At 36.8% G+C, this 18,375-nt stretch overlaps 1 long non-coding RNA gene across 1 annotated transcript in view; it reads left to right on the top strand.

Annotated features, from left to right (window-relative positions):
* Positions 1-4,038: 4,038 nt before the first annotated feature.
* Positions 4,039-18,375, top strand: part of LOC113922831 — a 41,735-nt gene continuing 27,398 nt past the window's right edge. The window contains exon 1 of the long non-coding RNA XR_003520086.1: positions 4,039-4,133. This is a non-coding gene — a long non-coding RNA (uncharacterized LOC113922831). The remainder of the gene's footprint in view (positions 4,134-18,375) is intronic.

Genomic DNA, 18,375 nt, shown 5'->3' with positions numbered 1-18,375 from the left:
AAAGACTAAGATACACTTTGTCCATTTGAAGTATTTTTTCTTTTTCTTTTGATTTTATTTATTTATTTGAGAGAGAGAGAATGAGAAACGGAGAGCATGAGAGGGAAGATGGTCAGAGGGAGAAGCAGACTCCCTGCCGAGCAGGGAGCCTGACGCGGGACTCGATCCCGGGACTCCAGGATCATGACCTGAGCCGAAGGCAGTCGCTGAACCAACTGAGCCACCCAGGCGCCCTTGAAGTATTTTTTTCATCTATGATAGCCTTAAAATTAAGCATTGCATCAGTTGAATCTGGAATCCAAGCCCTCAAAATATTATATCCCTAAATATTATGGCAAGATTAAAATAAGATGATCTTACAAAGTATGAGCAAAAAAATTTTTATGTTATTGATAAACATAATAAAACATCACTTTAGTTTAAAGAATTTACTTTATTATTATCTAACCTTTCTCTTTTTTCCCTTATGGTTGTTAAAATACCAATATAAATAACAATATAAAAATACATGCATTCAATTTGTAAATAAATGTGTATAAATATATACACAACTTTACTCTCTGTCATTTAGTAGAGATTTGGGTTCAAATATTTTCTACTGATCAAGATATGTGATCAAAAAAATTGGAAATCACTGGATTGGTAAAAGGTAAGGGCCTTCTAGAGATAGTTAATCTGATGGAGTAACATGATATAATTGGGGAAAACACAGAAGCAATATAAAAAATCTAATACTATAAAATAGAAAAAAAGTGGGAATAATTTAGTGTAGAGATTAATAGTTTTACACTTTTCAAAACTCTCTTATAACACTACTATGTTCATTTCAGTTCAACATTTGTAGGGTACCTAATGTGCTCTGCTTGGCCCTGGCAATGAAAAGATGAATAAGATGGGGTGTCCTGTACAGAGCTACCCACTGTCTAATGGGGAAAATAGAGGTTTGTGACCATATGAAGTAGTGGAATCATGTGAATTAATAGGTAATTTCCATAAAGTATTGTAAGCAGTATACAAGGGGGTTCTGTGAATACTATAAGATGGTATCTAGTGAAGTCTGATGGGATAAGGCTAGAGGAGGCTTCCTGGTGGAGGTGGTGCCCAAACTAAGCTTTCTTAAGACTACATTAGAGAATAATATAAATGATTCAAAATGAGGAATTTGAATAAATTAGAAAGTATTCATGATGTTGTTTCATTTTGTTTAATGAGGCAGAAAAATCTGTAAGATAATTTATAAAGATTTCTGTCTTTATAAAACATTTTAAGTTTTGATTGCTGGAGGTATAAACTTCAATTATCTGGAACACTCTTCAGACTACACTTGTGCCAAATCAATAATATATTTTCTTTTACTCTTCCTCATCCAGTCAACAATTCTTGAATACCGACTCTGTTTCAGGCTCACCGAACTAGGTGCCCAGGAATATGTAGTCAAATAAGACAGTGTTTCTGCCTTTAAGAGACTTAAAGTAGCATTGCAGACATAGTGTTGTAAAGCAATACATGTAAGTTAGCATGAGAACTGCTGAAATAAAAATTGAAACGATGTGCATGTTGCACTTGATCAAAGGAGAGACTGATGATCTTTGCCCAAAAGAGAAGAAAGTGGGCCATGTCAGAAAGGCTTTCCAGATAAAATGATGGTTAATCTAGGTCTTGAAGAATGAGTAAGATTTTGCCAAGATGGTGGAAGGAAAGACATTCTAGGGAGAAGAACCAGCATATGTAAGTGCAAGCAAGCCTGCCACGGTTTTCTAACCCCTTATAATAATTTTCTATTCACATTCTTATTCACCATTACTTCACAATTTCTTGCTTAACTAGACTAATTCTGTGAGATCAAGATTTACAAGATGTCTATCTTCAGCATGTCTACAATCTGATTTGCCTTTGGAAAATGGAAATATTTAGAACTACATTCTCACTAACAATGGACAATTTAAGCATTCATATAAGTTGAAGACATGAGATCCTTTATAGACAGTCATTGGCCTGGAAAGTATGGCCTCACTGGTAGTTGTGGGTGATGACTGGACTTTATAGCATCACTGGACCTGTTGGCTAATGATTGCCTACCTCATCCTGCCTTCCATCTAAGAAAATCTCTCCCTTGACCACACCCATGGTTGCCATGTTTGTAGCACAGGTCTTAAGATCCTTAAGTCTAGGGTCTCATCACGGCTGACTGGACAGATAACTCAGAGAAAAACAACCCAAAGCACAGTTGGGCCAATCAGATTCTCTTTCTGAGAATCCGAGGTTAGGATGTTATGCTTTGAACACTTAGTGGTAGAGTCTTGAATAAAATATCTGAACTCTGGGCTTGCTAGTTAGCAGAGAGAACTACCCATCAGTACCAAAAAATGACAACTGTCTGAGAGGTATACCTATGGGCACAGGTAGAGGTAGCACGGGTACCATGGGAATAATTCCCCAAGACTTATTAGACCAGGGCAGTGATCACTATTGGCTGTATAGCTTCTGACTCCAAAGATACTTGCCTAGTAAGTAAAACTTTCCAATAGACCAGGTGAAAGAGAGTTTATTTGAAGGCTATGTGGGAATCTCACATAATCCAACTGTAGATAGAACTACTAGGCCTCATAACTGCTGGAAAAAGCAACTTCAGACAAGCCACCTTTTTTAATTTTTTTCTCTCAGGCAGCACCATTTCTCTTCTCTGCATCTTTCTATTCGTACCTACATTTTGTTCTTCTTTAGGCAGCCAGGTTTATTTCCAAAGGCTCTTAGTTTCTGCTCCTGAGTAACTTCAGTTTAACATGAGCCTCTGCCCTACCCTGGAGCCATTTTGGCACAGACCGGATGCCACTGCTTCAGTAACCACTATTGCTTTCTAAGTCAGACTTTTCTGTCACTTAGTTTAAATTCTTGTGCCCATAGATATGCCTCTGAGAGGCTTGACATTTTTGGTATTGATGGGTAGAGTTTTTCTCTGCCAGTTAGCAATCTTGGTTTGGATATCTTATTCAGGACCCTTTACTACCAAGTATTCAAAGCATAACATCTTAACCTCAGTTGGCAAAATATCCTAGATAGTATAGATTTAAAAAGCATTGCTGGAACATTTGTGAGAATGAGCAAGTTGGTCAAAGTCCTGGGTGCTGGCACGGGGAAAGCAAAGACCAGGTTCTGCCGGGATGTCATCACTGTGGGGCATGTCACTAGCACGTTTCATCCAAGTTACAACTAGACAGAGTTAGGCCCGAGATAGGATTAGGCAAGCTTACCTTGTTGCTGAAAGAAAGCAGGATAGTCTAGGTAGGGCAGTAGAGAAAGGAGGTAAGGCTCAAGGTTAAGGGGAATTTGATATCAACAACATTAAGGCAATCAAGAAAACTAAGCCAGCCATAAATCAGGGCATGCTTGGAGGGAGCAGTTATTTTAGTCAAGAGCATCTGCCGAAAAAGGCCTATAATTTCAGAGCAGCTCAGAGCTATTGGACAGCAGTTGCTTCTGGATCATGAAGAGCCTTTTGTAGCCAGCGTAGGTCTAGGACCAGTCAGGAACCTTAAGGGCTGTTGTCTAACAGGGATGAATACACTGTCTTCTGCACAGACTTGGATTTTTAGTGGTCCATGATCCCCATAGGGGCTCTGATGGGTCATACCCTGTCTAGCACATTGGAGAGGATTTTATTCTACTGATTGTCAAGGTCACTCCCTATTACATCACCCTAGTTTAGTTTCTTCACAGCACTTATCACCATCTGAAAATCCTATTTATTTGCTTATTGTCCTGTCTCCCCCTAGGAAAATGTAAATTCCTTTACAGCAGAGACATTAATCTGTTTTTTCCCCCTATTGCTCTGTTCTTAGCACCTTGAACAGTATTTGGCATTTGGTATGTTCTCAGTAAATATTTGTTGAGTAAATAAACAAAAGTCCATGAACTCGGTGACATGGTCATGGGCTAAGGGCCTGGACAACAGTCCAAACTCTGGTGATCCTGACAGTCCTTGATTAAACTGTCTACGTTTTAAACATACTTGGAAATCTTAACTGGGTGCCAACCATTGTCACCAACATCCCACCTCATCTACACCCAAATTCTGTCTTCAGCTCTGATTTTGCAAATGTTCCGAGAAGAAAAAACGTGACTGTGCCATTCTGGTAAGAATATACATCTACTTGTTTCTTTTGAAAAAGTCCTGAGCCACAAACATTTTCTGTTTTTTAGGCTGCTTCTGAGATGACTCCCCAGTACCTACTTACCCCTTCCCCATTTTCTCTCTTTCTTCTCAATAAAACAAAGTCCTTGGGGCGCCTGGGTGGCTCAGTCGTTAAGAATCTGCCTTCAGCTCAGGTCATGATCCCAGGGTCCTGGGATCTAAGTCCCACATCAGGATCCTTGCTCAGCAGGGAGACTGCTTCTCCCTCTCCCACTCCCCCTGCTTGTGTTCCCTCTCTGGCTGTCTCTCTCTCTGTCAAATAAATAAATAAAATCTTCAAAAAAACAAAAAACAAAGTCCTCGGTTCTTATAGGCCATAAACAATCTAATGGGGAAGTGTGAGTGAGCATATTTTCAGGAGACAGCTGAAATTTCTCCATGTACTTTGCTTTTTTGAAAAGCAGCCACATGGCTCAATATGTGTACAGGACGTATTTACTAATTAACAAACAGCCTCCCACTGAGTCAGCCTCCTTCCTCTCCCTATTTCCTTTTCCTTTCTTAGAAAATTGTTTGCACGAATACAACTTGGCCCAGCACTTCTTGACATTTACTGTGACTATGTTTGTTAGCATGAACACTGTCCTCCTGAAATACACATTTCTTTAGATGGTGTAATCAAAGTGAAAATAGCATTTTGTTAACAAAAGTAAATTTTGTAGATACTAAGAGATACTAAGATACTAAGATACATCTACTTTATATTATGATCATGATGACGTGATCTCTTTCTTGGAAAGCAGGATGCTAGAGTAAATTTTATTAAGTTGCAGAATGAAATAATCAGCTTTAAAATCCAGTAATAAAATTTTCATTAGTGATTAAGTCAGTTGACAGATATTTATTGAACATCTACTATATAACATGATCTGAGATATATAATCAACATACAAGGAAACATGAATGTATCCCAGACTTGGAAGATCTATTTGGCAAAATAGGCTGCTATGCTACCTCATTGGCATCTCAATATGTCCAGAAGTGAGCCACTTGTATCCTTATTAGAACCTTTTATAGTGTTTCCTATTTCAATAAGTGGTTCACAATCTAGCAGAAGAAATAGATAAAAATCAACATTTGTGAAACAGTATTAGTGCTTTCATGGAGTTAGGCACAAGATACATATGTTTAAGACGGAACATTAAATGCAACTAAATGCAATGAAACGTAGAAGTCAGTGTTCTTCGTCAGAGGAGAATTTCCTGCAATCATTTAAAAATAGACTAAAGCATGCATCACTGGTGATTCTTTTTAAATATATTTTTTCTTCTCTGCAACTCTGTGTCTGTCTTATGGGCTAATAGAATTATCCCCTCAATAACATGGGTCATTCTTTTTGGTGTTTCAGCCTGAGAATTCAGTGCCTTTCTGACTCATGGATTTTCCTTACAAAACTGAATTGAACTGCCACCAAAAAGGGCCAGCTACTTTTATTATTCACAAAGTTTTAAGTTCCCTCTTCTCCAAAATAAATAAATAAATAAAAATAAAAAAAAAATGCTGCAGCTAAAAAAAAAGATAACAAAGTTCTCTCTACTCCAGCTAGGACTATATCAGTAATGACTACGGTGGCGACCATTTTGATTATTATATCCGTTTACCTGCTTTGATAAATTATCTTTACTTTGCAAATTCCCTTTGGACTGCTTAGTGATAGGACTGTTAAAACCAAAGAACCAGTTTTGGATGTAATGGGTTTTATAATTTGTCCTCTGTTTGAAAAGACAACTTTAGTTCTATGATATTGAAAGAATATATTCAGAACCTCAATATGGAGAATTATTTACAATTCAACCAATTGTAAAACATATAGTGATAATGTGGTCTTGGTCTAATTTTCCATTGTATTGGTGTGTAGCATATGTAAGCCCTATTCAATATAAGGTCTTTGTAATTCAGGGCAAAATATTTTCTCATGAGAGGGGAGATGGTTTCTGGAATAGTTAGGCAAAGATCATTATGAGTCTCTTGACAAGAAGAGTAGTTTTTATTTTTGTGGATCTATTCACGCATACAGGTGAGATTGAGGAAAAAATCAATGAATTGTTAATGAAATCATATTCTGTAGTAGTCAATAGTCAGTTTCAGATTAAATGGTAATTAGTAGAAGAGATAACTGCTCGTGAAGATTAAGATCTTCTGTCCTGCAGACATCAACCCATCTCCTATCATTTTCATTTTTTTTTTTTAAAGATTTTATTTATTCATTCATGAGAGACAGAGGGATAGAGAGAGAGAGAAGCAGAGGGAGAAGCAGGCTCCCAAGGAGCAGGGAGCGCGATGCGGGACTCGATCCCAGGACCCTGGGATCATGACCTGAGCCGAAGGCAGACGCTTAACCATCTGAGCCACCCAGGCGCCCTCCTATCATTTTCAGTACTTTGTCTTCATTCTTATGAGACTGGAAAGATTTTTGTATTCAAAATCTTGATAGATAGGAATATTTGACAGGAAAAGAATAGGATCAATGGATTCCTAATTATAGAAAGATAAATGTGCAAAAATCTAGAGGCCTGAAAAAAAGATATTTGGGAAAAGTGATTTTATTAGGTGATGACTCCAAAATAATTTAATGGTTAATATTTGTTATATGCATATTATATACCAGACATTACAAGAAGAATTTTACGTGGACTATCATGTTTAATTTTTATATAAATCCAACTTTTATTTATTTTTTTAAAGATTTTTATTTATTTATTTGACAGAGAGAGACACAGCGAGAGAGGGAACACAAGCAGGGGGAGCAGGAGAAGAAGCAGGCTTCCCACTGAGCAGGGAGCCTGATGCGGGGCTCGATCCCACGACCCTGGGATCATGACCTGAGCCGAAAGCAGCCGCTTAACCGACTGAGCCAGCCAGGTGCCCCTAAATCCAACTTTTAAAGATGATCCCCTTTCAAAGTGAAGAAAAATAATCTTAGAAATGTGGAAGTTTGAACCAACAAATCCTTGGGCTTTGCCTTCAAAATATTTCCAGAATTGGGCCACTTTTACTACATACGTCACTGTTGTCTAAACCATCTTCATTTTCCACCTAACCATTGCAGTAGCTTTCAAACTGGTCTCCCTGTTTCTATTTTTGCTGTTTTATAAACCATTCTTCACATTGCATTCAGAAAAATATTTTTACAATTGGTATAAGATCAGGTCACGCTTTTGCTCAGAACTCCCCAAAGATTTTCCATCTAAAATAAAATCTGAACTCTTTACCAAAGCCTGTAAGGCACTACATGGTTCCATGCTTTAGAGGTGCCCCCATATTACAAAAGCACAAAAATAGATTTCTAAAAGGACATACAGGTAATCTTTATCACCGAAGAGCCATTTCTCAGCACCGGCACAACACAATCCCATCCTAAACATATTCTTAAAACTTACATGTTCAGGCCCCAGGGAAATGTCTTTCCACATTTTTTACCTATGTCTTCAAAATAAAAAGCAACTTGTATACTGTGAGTGCTGCGAATATTTGCGGATTGTGCTGTTGCCAACATCTGAGATTGACCTGACTTCAAAAGGCAGTGGGAGAACTTTAAGACTCAGTAACTTCTCAGATCCTTTCTCTCAGATACGTGAATACAATAAATTCTTGCATAATGAAACACTAGCTCCCAATAGTGCCCTGCATCTTTTTTCTGTTCCAATTTATGGTTCAGAAAAATGACATGTGGGACCTGAGGAACAATAATTGCATGTGGGGCCTGAGAGATATTTTGCAATATTAAACAATTTATATTTACTCCTATATTTGTATATAGAACTAAACATAATTTACAAAGCGTGATACTAGTTCTTTACATTGGCATTAGACATAAGATGTAAAATTGCGAAGTTTTCTTTCTTTGCCAAAAATTTAATAATATTTCATTAAAACTTTGAAAAGTAAAATTCAAATGTTAGTTTTATTTATGTAATATTAATTAAAAATTTTATATTCATTAATCACAATTTTGAATTTTGCCTTTTAATGTTAACGGGTAATTCTAAACATTTTAGAAAAAATAGAACACTTTTGAAAACACGAATGAAAATAATTTTAATTTTTATATTTATTATATTTTTGGACAAAATATAAACTCAAATTATGAGTACATTGAATACAATTATATATTTTTTATTCTTTAGGTCTTTAAGAATGAGGACAAGTTGAAAGCATGATAGAAATTCAAAAATACAAAACCGATCCCCCAAAAAGAAACTGAAAAGAAAAATGAAATAGGAAAACTCCAAAAAAGTAGACTGCTTAAATTTTTTAAAAACTAGAAACAATGAGTCAAGTACAACCTACATAAAATTTATGAAAACACATTACCAATTATTTAAGAAAGATTTAATTAATGATCAAAACAATAAAAACAAATAGGAAAATTATTCTTATCAAATTCACAGCTTATACATGTCATTAATCTGTGCAACTTCATATTCTCTGCTAAATGAAGGTTTAATTACTAATTAAAACAAAGACACTATAGGTGAGCCCCCCTTTGTACTCTTGCTATGGTTTCATAAATGTTCATAAAAATGGGTTCATAAATGTTCATAAAGGCTAGTGAAATATTTGTTATTTTTCTTCACTGAACTTATCATGGAATGGCATATTATATGTCTATTTATTTATTTGCTTATGGTATGTTTCCTGGTTGATTTTAAGTTCAACAAGAGCAAGAAATTTGTTTTCTTTATATTGTCATCTATTCACAAGTCCAAAACAATGCCTGTCACAAAGTTTGGGTTCAAGAAATTTTTGTTTAATGTAGAACAGTCTTAACTACTAGATATACTGCATTCCTTGGAGAGGGCTGTGTAATCCTCTGGGAAGATATTGGGGAAAAGGGAAACAAAGTTCAGATTCAAATTCTGATTTGAATATTAGCTGGTATTACAGCAAACATTTTAGCCTAACCTTCTAATCTTATTATTAAAACTCAGTGATCACTAACCGCTTATTTAGTTTTATCATTAACCTAGTACTAACTATCTGCAAAATATTGTCTTGGGTGGTATGAATTTAAAGAGAAGTAAGACATGAGACACATTATTGTTGATTGTATTAGTGTCAAAATACTTGGTGTCCCTCCTTACTGGATCTATCTTGACAGGGGAAGTATATTTCCCAACCCACTGACCTTATGCTTGCTCAAGTGATGTGCTTTGGCCAATAAAATGTGGATAGCTGTGACTTATGTCAATTCCGAGCAGAATCATTGAGTCATCCGATGGCTCCACTCTTATTCTTTTCCCTCTACCACTAATTGGCCTGTTCCAAATAAAGGCAGCTCTTTCAGCCTATATCCTGGAATGAAAATGACCTTAGGTAGAATTGAAGCTGAACTGCAAAAAGTATGTTGTGAGTAAGAAATATGCCTTTGTTGTTTAAAGCCAGTGGTGTGCTAGAGTTGGCTTGTACTGGCTTGTGGGAAATGAATGTACTCATCTCCTCCCAATTCTGCATTTGGTGATGCCATATTAGTAGCTTAAAACTGGCCAAGTAAGAGTATTTACATTATGGAAATTGTCAAATACTACACATCAAGACTTTTATTCCTGGAGAGCTTATTGTTAAATATTTATCAATACTCCAATGTTTAGTCACTAATAGTTGAGGTTGTTTGTTACCACTTCACAACTTTGCCTAAGTTGTCTGATACATTGTTCTCAAACAGTTTATAACCTGTGGCAGATATTAATAGTCCAAAATAGAATAACATTATAGTAAGAGCTACCTTACCTTAAGGCAAGAACAAGATTTTGTGGGTGTCAGAAACTGTGAATGCCCTGGGATTTTACCCTTCTTGCAAGCTCACAGAATATCCTGCCAATTTTATGGATGTTGGCAGAGGACATGGGACTCCTGGATCAGAGACAAAAACTATTACTCATAGCAAAAAACGCAGCTTAAGCTTTCATGTTCATGTCTGCTTCCCTTGTTCCCAAAGTCACAAGGGAAGTGGGACAGCCCAGGTAGATGCTGTACATGCGATGAGTTTTTGTCACTGCTAAGGAAACCTAAATCTTTTAAATGCACTGCAAACAAACCTCCCCAACTTTTGCACTTGAGGGAAACATTATCTTTATTATATTTGACAATAAACAAACCTGCCTTCTCTAGAGGAAGACACCATTTCTATCTTCCAGGGCTGTTTGCTATACAAAATTCTTGAAAGACCAACCAGAACAAAACCCATGAGTGGCTCTGCACACACATGCAAAAATATGAGACCCCTAAAGAATTGTCTCCCTGAATGGATGCAATCCCTGAAGAGCACCTAACTTTGACAGGAAGGTTTTCATTGTCCCCCATTTTAGCATATTTCTAGGGTCTCTCTTTAAGAATAACACATGGTATTTTTCTCCCCCCCTTGTCTTTGCTTTTCTGTGTCCTGGACCTTTGTCAGATCATCAAACTTAACCAGTCATTGAACTTAGTGAAATAAAAATTGAGGTGTTAATAATGGACTGTGTGTGTGTGTGTGTATGTGTGTGTGTTTACTGAGTGATAGTAAGGCTTATTGAATGATAGAGTACAAAGCTCCTGAAGAGGGAGGGGACCCAAGAGGTTTGTCCGTGGATGGTGTTTTTGTTGTTTCTCTGAGTGACAGTATAAATAGGGCTAAGTAACTGCTCAAACTCTGCTGTCAGTCCCACCTGATGAAAATCCCAGACTTTTCACTCACTAGCCATTAAAACCATGGACAATTTTAAGTAAAATAATACCTGTGCAGAGGAAGAATCCTTGTCTAGTATTAACAGAGGCACCCTGGGATTTACCTACTTGCCCTGGGCTTCCCCCTTAGAGTCAACATAGGGAGGATTCAGCCTGGACTTACATGATATTGCTTAACTTTAAGTTTCCAAATGGCCAGTTAAAGTCTATAATAGAGACAATAACCGGAGAGCCTGAAAACCAGCCCAGAGAAACTGTGCTTTCACAGTGGAGGCCTTTGAGAACCACAAGAAGGCATTGAGTTAGGCCTATCTTCATTTCACACCACTAATGGAGAAAAGATGAAATCAAGGGAGAGGTTGAAAGTGTATATTGACTGAGATTAAATTCTGAATTTACTTCTTTTAAAATTAGAAGTGCCTGGAATTACTTTGATTGGGCATGTTTATATTTTTCCTCAATTAGTGAGTGGACAGAGGTGCTTACAGATTGATTTGTATTCAATTCTAGAAAAAATGAATGAAACATTTTTGGAGCATCTGAGGGCATTTTGACTGGTAAATTTCAAGTCTGCTACCCACGTGAGGGGTTGGTATATTGCCCATAGAATGTGTTCAATTAGCATATTTATTGTTACTAACAGCATTATGCATGTAAATTTACAAAGCCTTGGGAACAGCTGACAAGTATTTGAAATCTGGCTCAGGTGTACCCTGCTTAGTGCTTTCCTGAAGTGTTGCTTCAGACCTCTCACTCCCTTATTTAGTAACTGATTCTCTCTAAAGTGTTAATTGACAGATTTACTCTTCCCAGGAATGTTTTCCAGTTGCATAAGACAACAAAACACAAAAGCCCTTCAGGACCCAGAAAGAATGCACATCTAATTACGGGATGCAAAATCTGAGACTAGCCTTGGAGATATTTTGGGGTAGAGGAGAGGGCTTGCTTTTCTCAAATTATATGTCAGAAGTGTCTGCCTACTTTGTTTTTTTTTCCTCCCAAGTTGCACAGTTAAGTGCGGGATTCTCAAAATGCCGTATCAAAGGAGAGAGTAATAGCGGAGATTTGTTCCTGCTGGCAGACTTTAAGGAGAATTATTTTGGCCAGGTTTCCAAATTTCCTCTCTACACTCCACCCTTTCACAGGCCTGAAATTATACCATTTGGTGTTGATCTTGTTCAACTGTGAGTAACAACAGACATGAATATATTACTTGTGTTTTTCATCATTGATGCTTTCCTACCTTGAGATTCGTCCAATGAAACGTATTGATACTTATACTGGCTCTGCAGGAACTCTCACAAATGATCATTCTACTTTGGTCAGCAAAATGTTTAGCCTTATTGTCATAGTTCCAAAAGAGGGACACTGCTTCATCAATCTAATCCTTAAATGTTAATGTTTGGACCAATAGTCTTTAAAAAATAACCTATAATGTGTCTTTGAAAATTAATCTTAGCTAACAACTTAATATTAGCTCATTTTTCCCCCCATTAAATCATTTGCTATTTCCTATATCTTTAGGAGAGGATACATAAAAAAGTATCTGGATTTTGATAAGCATTTTTTAAAAACTGTTTTATTCTATTGGTGAAAATGACTTAATTTCTGCTTGGCTTTGATCCTAATGATCAAATCTCCATAGATACATTTTGATCTTTGTTTTTCTCCTTTTTTAAGAATTTTTTTTGTAATTTACTTGAAGTGTTTTCAATTTTATTCTACTGCATTTGGGAAAATCACTTAATATTTAAAATTACTATTGAATGCTTCCCTCTCTGAAGTGTCTGGAAATGGATTCTCCAAATTCTACATAAAGATAAATCCTTGGTGAAACCATTGGTGTGAAAGTTCTACACATCTTTTTTTTTTTAAAGAGTGAGATCATATATAGATATATATATATATATACCTAAATATTGTTAAACAGTAAAATTCAACTGAGTACATTTGAAGATCTAATAGATCTAATTGGAAGGTCTAATTTATTGAGTGATTCATGAATTGGGCAACATACCATCTAGCAAATAGAAAGGAGCTCCAAGGAGTTGTACAAAATGGAAGGCTTTTATAGGTAGAAGGGGGTGGGAAAAAGGAGTTTCTGGCACAAAGTGGATTGACTGTTTCAGGCAAGGTCACCTTCCTACTGGGGACAGCAGTGGTCTACCCAGCATATTACCTCACTAGTGCTGACCAGGTAATTCCAAACTGACTAGTTAAAGGTTACATTCCTGGGAGAGGCAGAAACTCAATTAAGTTAGGTATTAATTCTTTGTTTGCTGACATGGGGCTTAGTACAAGTGACTCCATTTGGAGCCTGTGGTCCTTTTTTGTTTTAACAATATATAGTGCCAAGCATATGGTGGTAACAGGTATATATATATATATATTTTTTAAAGGCGGTTGAAGTTCTTTTTTTTTTTAAGATTTTATTTATTTATTTGAGAAAGAGAGAATGAGAGACAGAGAGCATGAGAGGGAAGAGAGTCAGAATTGGAGAAGCAGACTCACCACTGAGCGGGGAGCCCGATGTGGGACCCGATTCTGGAACTCCAGGATCATGACCTGAGCCGAAGGCAGTTGCTCAACCAACTGAGCCACCCAGGCGCCCCATTAACCGGTATATTTTTAAAAACTGCCCAGAATTTATACTTCAAAGCACTTCCTTTTGTTAAAATGAAAATCAAATGCCTTTATTCACAGGACTGCTTCTTAAGGGTGTGCAGGTTAGTGGGGGTTGTAATCCAAAGAGCTTGCATGCACATTTGCTTTGTTGCACACAAGTGGAGGCTGTATCTGCCCAGAAAGGGTCTTCTCTTATGGTACAGGCCTTCCATTTTCATATCTTGGTAAATTATAACCTGCCTCTCCCACTCATTTGTTCTTCCTGTTCTCTTGCCCGTCTCTATTAATAATCTATACAACACTCTTAATAAAAATTACTGAAAATAAAATCTTTTTCTCTTTCCTAAAACCTGTTTTGGGCCTTGATTTCAAATTAAGAGGACAACTTCATTTGCTCTGTTGGCTTGTTAAATTTCTAGTACCACCATTTTAAACCTTACTTTATTTTGTTCTGTGTGTATTTCCTGGTATTCTTAAATGTCTGAGAAAAGCATTACTATGTGTTTGTACAATGATAAATAAGATACTTAGAACTATTTTATCCTTATAGATAAGCCCAAAATTATTTCATATGATATAAGCTACACAGTTGCTCCCATTAATTCAACATCAGTTTCAGATTCAGATGTGGGAGGTATTTAAATAACAAACAAGAAGAGTTAGAGTGAAAGCACCTCAGAACGAAGCGGATGGTTACACTTCTACAGCATGCCTAGCTTTTATAGTCCCAGTGATAGGGAATTCTCTATTTTCAGAAAATTGTGAAAGCTTGTAGCTTTCACATTTCAAATTGGTGATAAATTGGTGAGGTCTAATGACTCTTTTATTTAAATAGTTGAAGGCAATCATTGTCATGCTCCTTAGTCCACATTTCTCTAGGCTAATCATTCCAAATTTCTCTGTGAAATGTCTACTTTTGATCTGAGCAACCTGCTCAATTTTCTTTACTTTACACACTTTTTAAATGTGTCATGCCCAAGAATGGATGCAGTTCCTTCAGAAATAGTCTGACAAAGGAGGTGTAGAGCAGGACTGTATCTTTGCTAATTCTAGATATTAAGGGTTTTGACCCTCAGTTCATGTATAGGTTCATGGATTTCATAAATCTTTTACCAAATCTATAGCCTGATTATTAAATTGGTCAAAGTAATAAATAAGGCCTCCCATGGAATATCTTCTTTCAGAAAAATAGAGAAAGAACTTAGATAATTATGTCAGAAAAGAGAAATATAAAATTAGTCTTGGAAGGAAGTAAATTTGCAATATGAATTGCCTATTTTATTTTAAAATAAGACCTTACAGAAAATTTGTTCAGTAAATTTGTTGTCTTCACATTCTTTCTGTACAGATTCTGAACATTCATGTTTGTTCAGGGAGACATGATTATGTTGAGTGGTGTGAGGTTTGGAGCCAGGGTTTTTAAATATGTATCCCCTTGAGGACCTGAGGGAAGAGATTTAATTGCTACACTTTCCAAGATGGAGCTAATAGCATTTCCAGCAATACCCATATTTGTTGTGTAGATTACTCCAATGATGTGCGTACCATGCTTTGAAGATAAAATGTAACAGACAACCTGACTCTGGGGTAAAGTACATCTTTAATGACTGGTTTGTCAACATGTAATTAAAAAAAAAAAAATGGAGGTGATATCTTGTGAGCTTACAGTTCAATATTGGTTTAAAATTGTCCGGGGAGAACAGAATTGGGTTTTCCAAGTTTTTCAATTAAACTCCTCATTTGTTTTTGTGAATCCCCTGATGTCACAGATGCTTGCCTTCATAGGCAGAAACTCATTGACACAACAGAGTTTGGACTGTAAGCGAAGTAAAAGATTTTAGACTCAGACCTAATAAAGGGGTATTATTACACACTCTTATCTGTTAGCATGATTTGATGGCAGCCAACAGAAATTAACCCCAGTTAACTTAAGCAAAGGCAACTTATTGGAAAGATATGGGACATTATTCTGAAGAACTAGACTTAAAATGGGCAAGAACTGAGGCCCCACATCAGTGGGCTCATGGCAGGAATTGTCTTGTCAGGATGCTATTGACCCAATGGGATGCACTCTCTTAATTTTCAGAGTCTATGATCCTCTGCTCAAGATTCTGTTTGGTTCGGCTTGTTTATGGAAGAAGTAGGACTCTGATCACTATCCTCTAGGTCAATGGTTCTCAAGTTTTTTGTTCTTAAGAACTCTTTACACTCTTACAGATTATTGAGGACTCCAAAGAGCTTTTGTTAATATGGGTTATATCTATTTATATTTATTGTACTATAAGCTAAAAGTGAGACATTTTAAAACATTCATTTATTAGTTTGTTTAAAATATCAACAATAGGCTTATTACATGTTAACACAGGTAGCGTACTCTTATGAGAAACAATTATATTGTCCCAAACAACAAACTGGTAATGTTTGGCTTGATAGAAAACAGATGAATTCTCGTATCTATTCTGTATTCCGTCTTTTGCAGTATACTGTTTCAATTGAAGTATATGAAGAAAATTTGGTTTCGCACAAATAGTTAAAAAAAAGAGGAGTATTTTTAAAGCCTTTACCAGTTAATTGTGGAAAAATTATGTAAAGCTATATAATAGAGACAATAATGTGAAAGCCTAAAGACTAATCTAGTGAAGCTATACTTCAGGGGAGAACTTTGAGGACCAGAAGAAGGCACTGGATGGGAAACCTGCCCCTCATGCCCCTTCTGCATAAAGCTATATAAAGCATCTCCTTTTACCCATCACCATCTTTCTCACACTATTACTGGGAACAACATAAAACCAAAGTAAAGTTGAGAGTCTTGCACTGGCTGAGATTAAATTCTGAATTTACTTCCTTTAAAATCAGAAGTATCTGAAATTGAACATCGTCACATGGAGGGTTTTCCAGTCTTATATGGTGAACCCATTTTAGTGTGCCCACTTCTCTTTCAATACCTTCTTCCATTAAAATGACATGGCAGATCTGGCATCTTTAGTTTGTTTAATATAGCACATCTTTTTTTTTTTTTTCTATGCTACCAGGAACTACACCAATAGCATACTGAGCACTTACCCATGACCCTGACCAAGATGTTTAGTCCTGCGTTATGAAAGAATATCCCCCATATTGACAAACACCCTTATTCAGTTTTATGTTCCATCTCTCTTGATCCAACGCTCTCCAGATACACCCACTTTCTCAGTTCCTCCTGGAACATATTAGCCAGGTCTTATAGCCATTTCAGCATACACTCTCTCTCCACCCTCAGCAGGCCCTGCACTTCTCCAATCTGGTTTTATAGAGATTTGACCCTAATTATGTGTCTGTAGCCAGGGAGGTGGAGGCAGATCTTCAGGAGGGCAATATGGTTATCTAAGGCTTCTGCCTCATACGAGTCTTCCATATAGGCTTCAAAGCAAGGAAGTGAAAGTGGATCTATCTTCCAGTAAGAGAACATAGGTCAATTCTGTAGGCGCAAAGGGTTCAGGGAAATTTAGAGATTCAAGGTTCTGAAGTGCATCTACCCATATATCCCCATCCCAAATTTTGGTTCTACTTCCCCATCAGACCCAGACTTTGTCATAAGAGATTTGCCAGAATGAGAATTTAGCCTTCTCTGTGGCTCTGCCACTTTACAATCAAATCCTATATCTAATTTTCAATGTTTCAACAACAGGAAATGAAGTTCTCTTTAAAGACAGCCAAGGAGGGAGGTGCCTGGGTGGTGCAGTTGGTTAAACATCCAACTCTGGGTTTCGGCTCAGGTCCTGATCTCAGGGCTGTGAGATCAAGCCCTGAGTTGGGCTCCATGCTCAGTGAGGAGTCTGCCTGAGATTTTCTCTCTTTCTCTCTCCCTCTCCCACTAAAATAAATAAATCTTAAAAAAAAAAATGACAGCCAAGGAGGTCCTTTGACTTTCATGTTTTGCTTTAAGTTGTTGATTAATAAATCTGAGACTGTTAGGTTTTCTTTTCAATGAATTGATAACACTTAACAATTCATTCTAATCTTTTCACCTGCTGTTTCTCTAATGCTTCTCAAATACCCAAAACATAGCACCAGCTTTCATATGCCCTTACAAGTCTTTACATTTTACTAAAAGTTGAAACTTAACAATTGCAGAGCAATAGCAAGCCAGTGACTGAACACTTCCCATGTTATCTATGATGTGTCCTCATTGCGTTTCAGCAGGGAAGTGGTCCAACTCAAGAATCTCATCCTTAGAGGCTGCTTCTTAGGACCATATCCTAGAACACAGAACCTGAGTCTGAGGATCTGATGTGATTTACTGTAGGAATATGCTCAGAATAAGGGGAAGGAAGGAAGCAGAATAGGGCAGGGGATAAAAAGCAAAGCAAAATTGTGGTTTCAACTTCAGTATCCCCTAGGGGAGCTCTAGAGCAGAAATTGTGTCATAATGTTTCCTTTTTAAAAATATCTTTCTAGGCAAGGTGGCTCTAGTTTGGCTGAGGGCAATACTCTGGAGAAGGAGACAGCCATGAGTTGTTATCATCCAGTAACAAAAATTAAAACGGTTATTGGCAACAACATTTACAAGTGCTGAGAAGGCACAATACTGCTGAAACCAATTACGGAGAGGAAAAACCTCTCTCTGGTTTTATATGCATTACAATTTTTTGAAAAGTCATCATATTTGAGATCTCCTTCTGCTTCTCTATTTACTTTTTCCCCCCACTCTTCATCGCTGTTATGAACACCCCTGCAAAAAAAGTGAGCAAACTAAATGTGTTATTTTATAAACATTCACAGTATTATTTTTTTGCACATCGGCCACTTTCACCAAAACATTGTTATCAACCCATACAAACACTTCCACTCTGGAAGAACTCCATGAGCTTTTATTAGTAACATTAAAGAAAGAAGAAAAAAATATTTAATAG

The sequence above is a fragment of the Zalophus californianus genome, chromosome 4 (genome assembly GCF_009762305.2).
Source record: "Zalophus californianus isolate mZalCal1 chromosome 4, mZalCal1.pri.v2, whole genome shotgun sequence".
Classification (NCBI taxonomy): Eukaryota; Metazoa; Chordata; class Mammalia; order Carnivora; family Otariidae; genus Zalophus; species Zalophus californianus.
Note: the sequence above shows the minus strand (reverse complement) of the source record. Positions and strands in the feature narration are given on the sequence as shown.